This window comes from Mytilus galloprovincialis, unplaced genomic scaffold, assembly GCF_965363235.1.
Source record: "Mytilus galloprovincialis unplaced genomic scaffold, xbMytGall1.hap1.1 HAP1_SCAFFOLD_238, whole genome shotgun sequence".
Taxonomy (NCBI): Eukaryota; Metazoa; Mollusca; class Bivalvia; order Mytilida; family Mytilidae; genus Mytilus; species Mytilus galloprovincialis.
Window position 1 is genome coordinate 2575 of NW_027468160.1, and position 5637 is coordinate 8211.

General features: G+C 31.1%; 1 long non-coding RNA gene across 1 annotated transcript; it reads right to left on the reverse strand.

Moving 5' to 3' along the window:
• Nucleotides 1–218: 218 nt before the first annotated feature.
• On the reverse strand, nt 219–5046 carry LOC143061165 (uncharacterized). The gene is made up of 3 exons (XR_012974343.1): nt 4937–5046; nt 1942–2217; nt 219–427 (listed from the first exon to the last, which is right to left on the reverse strand). It is a non-coding gene; the product is annotated as an uncharacterized LOC143061165 (long non-coding RNA).
• Nucleotides 5047–5637: the final 591 nt, after the last annotated feature.

The following is a 5637-nucleotide window of genomic DNA, read 5'->3' on the forward strand; positions in this document are numbered from 1 at the left end:
TCAGTTTAGTCAAACACATTTTTTAAGTGTTACAATTTTAATCATGTAACATGTTACCTATGCTGAGTATTAAAAAAAAATCATAGTTAGGTTTCTTTTTTATAGATAAATTAAAACTATATATGTATTTAAAAAAAATGTTCTTACTTACGCGTACAAATTCTGAAATTATTTTTGGTTGATTCTATACTTTCATAACCATTTAGAACAGACGTTGCTGAAATATTGTAGCATTCGCCAATACTCAGTTGTGTTAGAGTACATGCGAACAACGAACTAGTATTGACACATGTATAATGATATCCTGGCTCAGTTTCAGCCTTAAGTTTTATGCTATCTGTAAGTCCGGCTGCGTTTGGTTTCACATTCACAACTATCGATTTAACACTCGCAGAAAACTGTATGACATCCAATGGTTTTCCAGGTCCTGAAAATTATACTAGAATATTATTTACAAAAATCTCCATTTCATCATATTTTAAATGCTTAGTTAACAAAAACTCCTAGTTACAATGCTTGTATTCAGTTATGACATGGAATGCATTTCGGTATGGTTTGTACTATGGTTTTAGCTAGACCTCATTCAAAAATGTTAATGGAGGTTTTAAAAAAAATGCTGATTTTAAATGGATCTTCATTATTATGATATTTTTCGATTATCTAAGAGGTTCTTGATAAGTTGGTAAGCTAAATATGCGTTTTAGATACTCCTTATATACGTTGAAATTGCTAAATAATTCGGTGGATCTTAATAAAATTTAATGGACATTTTTTATTAACTTTGACATTGGTTAAATTCTATATAAATTTTGTATATAGTCGGCACACCACGACATAATGGCACACGTGTTTATAGTAAACAATCACTTGACCGTTAAAACGTCATGTGACCAATAACTTTAATAAATATATTTAGGCAACACTGAATTTCATACAAACTAAAAAGTTTATCTTGGTTGCGATAGTATTATGTTATGATGTTGTCTGCCTCTGAAGACATTTTGGTTCGCAGACAATCACTTACGAATCAAATTCATGGATCTCTCTAAAATTTTAGCACAACATTCCATACCATTAAAGGATGGTTGGTATATTTGTGGGGCTATTGTCCTTAATGTTTTGTATTAAAGGGCCAAAAAATGTCAGTTGTACTGGTTCATAGAAAATAAATTTGTTCGCAGACAATGACTTGAAAGGAAGTGTATGGATGTGTAAAAACATTCTGTACAAGGTTCCATTCCACAATAGGAGAATTGAGATTGATTTTGGGGATTATTGTCTTAGCTGTTTTAAAAAAAGGGGCGAAAAAGGGATCAAACACAATTATTTGTCTCGTTTTACTACCATTACTTGAGTATAAGAAATATGTATTGTATTGTCCGACAACGTTCCAAGCCACAATATGAAGAATATGGTTAATGAATTAGGGGCCATGAAGAGTCTTAACAAAATAATATTTTGTCAGGTTCACAGACGGTTACTTGGGTATAATTGTATGGATCTCTATTAAATTTTAGAACGATGTTCCACAACACAGGGGAAGAAAACAACTCTTTTTCTGGTCTGCAGGCAATAACTTGAGTATAAGTGTAAGGATTTCCATTCAATTCAAAAAATAAAGTTTCCATACCACAATAGGAAGGTTTCGGTATATTTTGAGAGGTTTATTATGGTAGCTGTTAAGGAAGAAGGAAGAAGTAACTTATGAGAAATAGGTGACCAACTTGAAGATCGTGCGTGTACATCTTAATGCATAGTATTTGTCATTTATTTGGTATCGATCTATTTATTTCAGTTTAGTCAAACACATTTTTTAAGTGTTACAATTTTAATCATGTAACATGTTACCTATGCTGAGTATAAAAAAAAATCATAGTTAGGTTTCTTTTTTATAGATAAATTAAAACTATATATGTATTTAAAAAAAATGTTCTTACTTACGCGTACAAATTCTGAAATTATTTTTGGTTGATTCTATACTTTCATAACCATTTAGGACAGACGTTGCTGAAATATTGTAGCATTCGCCAATACTCAGTTGTGTTAGAGTACATGCGAACAACGAACTAGTATTGACACATGTATAATGATATCCTGGCTCAGTTTCAGCCTTAAGTTTTATGCTATCTGTAAGTCCGGCTGCGTTTGGTTTCACATTCACAACTATCGATTTAACACTCGCAGAAAACTGTATGACATCCAATGGTTTTCCAGGTCCTGAAAATTATACTAGAATATTATTTACAAAAATCTCCATTTCATCATATTTTGAATGCTTAGTTAACAAAAACTCCAAGTTACAATGCTTGTATTCAGTTATGACATGGAATGCATTTCGGTATGGTTTGTACTATGGTTTTAGCTAGACCTCATTCACAAATGTTAATGAAGGTTTTATAAAAAAAGATCAATTCGCACCCGGGCCCTTGTTGCATAGTTATGCTGATTTTAAATGGATCTTGATTATTATGATATTTTCCGATTATCTAAGAGGTTCTTGATAAGTTGGTCAGCTAAATATGCGTTTTAGTTACTCCTTATATACGTTGAAATTGCTAAATAATTCGGTGGATCTTAATAAAATTTAATGGACATTTTTTATTAACTTTGACATTGGTTAAATTCTGTATAAATTTTGTATAAAGTCGGCACACCACGACATACAAGATGTTTTTACATTTACATCGATGTATCCCATGGCGCATTTTATACTCATTTATTACACATCAAGAATCTATCTTAACATATTGATATATCACAATTATATATCTGTTTTGGTCACTGTTTGATATGGAATATGTCGATTAAAATCTGTTGCCAAATATTTCTAAACCTGTATGCATGTATTTAGTTTTAATGAGATAATCGATTATCTGAAATCATTCAATAATTAATTATTATACTTTGGCTATAACTGCTTATATACCTATATGGAGTTATTTTATTTCAGAACGACAGGTCATTCTTTTTCAGAATCAACCCAGACGATGCCATGTTTCAATGATATATGCTAAAGGCATAAAATAATGACCTGTGTGAGGTCATTATTTTCCTTGATAAACATGCAATCTATGATTTACTTCAAAACTTTATTCGTCTAATAGTTTTTTAGTTTCCGATTTGGAAATTTATTTTTTAAAGTTCAATCGATGATGGGTGTAAAAGAAACCGTCATTGTAGTCCCGCATTTTAATTTTAGAAACAAATAACGTGAAGTTTTGTTAATTGATCGCTTCAATAAAGAAACATTATCACATATTTCAGATGAATTCTAATGTAGACTTTCATAAAATAAATCCAGATTTAACATATTCGTGTGTAAGATTTTGAAAATCTTATTGAGTGAAACTGAATAGGTTGATTGATTTTTGGTTGCTTGCTTAACGTCCAGTGGCAAATATTTCATGCATGTTCACTGAACGATATTCAATGAATAGGAAATCATACTGTGACCTACATGTGTTTATATTCGTCTTCGTGTCAGTTCTTAACTTTTTAAAATTTATGTATACCTTTTACTCTATCAAATGATCAACTAATAAGATAATCTTATATTCTATTGAATAACATTAACGTAACTCACGAAAGGGTCGGGTGCGGAGGGTATATAATTATATCCTGATTATCTTTTAATAAAATGTATTGCTATTCAAAAGACAATCTTTCTGAATTTTTCATTCGATTCAAGTAAAATTGTTAAAAAAAAAATAACCACTTTTCCGCGATAGAAATAACATAACAAATAGAAAAAAAGCATAACCCCTCCCCCTTTTCCATAAGCTAAGTGGTACTATAAATTACTTACAATGTGTCTTGTATTTGTCATACACCGTTATCGGATGATGACAATACATTTGTGTCTTACTTCATGCAGTTACAGTAATATTTTTTATTGTGTATGGATAATAATTTTTAAAAGGTTTATATCTAAATTATTTAGTGAGTCTTATTTCACATTCTACATGAACCGCAGGGCGTATTAAAACCTGAACGTATTAGAAAGGAATATCCCACTTTAGTGTTGTCGGTAAAATAGGACACTAAATTTTACAAATCTTTATAAAATTAATATTTTTTTTACGGTATATAAGTCAGATAATGCATATTTTAAGGTTTTTCTTGTTGTAGAACACACCTCGGGTGTCAGGATTGTTCAAAGAAAGACCTCCTTCCGGTCAATCCTGACACCCCTCGGTGTATTCTACGACAAGAAAAACCTTAAGATATGCATTATCTATAACATAATATTTACAGCCGATCATACCAGAAGTTGTCTGAACTGTCGATATTAACTTCAAAACGTGTTGAATCGTCAGGAGAGCAGTAGCGGTTCCAGTTGTCCTACTGTACCTTCACCTAAAAGGTTGTACGTACGCACAACATTTAAGATCATCAATGGTTATCTCCATTTAAGTTAATAACAATTTTAAAATCAATCAAATGCTATCATTGCTTTGGTACAACAATTCTGTTCTCGTTCTTTCCACATTAACTGTTTGACGTCATTTATATGCTACACAGGGACATTTCACTCATATGAATTTCACGTGAAGTTTATTTTATGTGAAGCTCAAGTGAAAGCAAAGTCACAATTTCACCTCAAGCAAACTTGTACGTTAAACTCTTGTAAAATCAGATTATGTAAGTTTCACGTTAATCTAATGCGAAACTCAAGTGAATTTCTTGTGAAAATCGCCAAAAGAATTTCATGTAAATTTCATGTGAATTATAAAATTAAACTTATTATAAATCGTCTATTTTTTTTTAATTTCATCATAATCATGAAAAACATCATTTTTTTTTGTATAGGATAGTCATTGTCCTTGCAGATTAATCATCTTTAAACTATCCCTTTTAGAATATACCTTTGAATTCGGGATTTTCGTTGAATATTTATGATACAGATACATTACAAACTTCATAAAGTACGACTTACGTGTACAAGCTTTTTCAATGCAAATCGGATCACGATTAAGATATACAGCATTCAAACGTGAAAAAGCACAAGCCTGGTAGCAATTTCCAACGCCGAAATTATTTCCTGTACATTTATATCGATGCTTGGTTCTCTTGCAGTTGATGGATGATATGTTGTGGTTTTTCATATCTTTAATTACTACCGTAACGATAATCGCTTCAATGTCCAAACTGTTTTTGTAACCAATATCAAATGTCATACTTGTTAGATTTGAACTGTTTTGTCTGATGCTAACTGGTTTCTCTGGTACTGTAAAACATGTATAAGTGTCTCCGGTTAAGGATTATATTGGGGTTTACATTTTTTACAAAAATTGGAATCGTAGATACAAACTGCTTGTAAATGGTCATGAAATCTCACTTTCTGAAGAACTGCCTTGATTCCAAAAGCTAATAGTTCGAGAATAATGCCATTACATTCTTGACTTTTAAAATAATTTTTAATTGTCGTGGCATATCATTTCAACAGAAAGTTAGTATTTTCATGGATACTACTTATACACCTTTTTGGCCTACCTGTTTTTAGTTAAATGTCCTGTACCAAGTAGGAATGGAAGTTGTTATCTTATATTTCGTTTCTGTGTGTGTTGCCTTGTCGTTTGTTTTTATTTTGTTGCATATCAGTGTTTCTGTTGTTTCGTTGTTTTCCTCTTATAACTG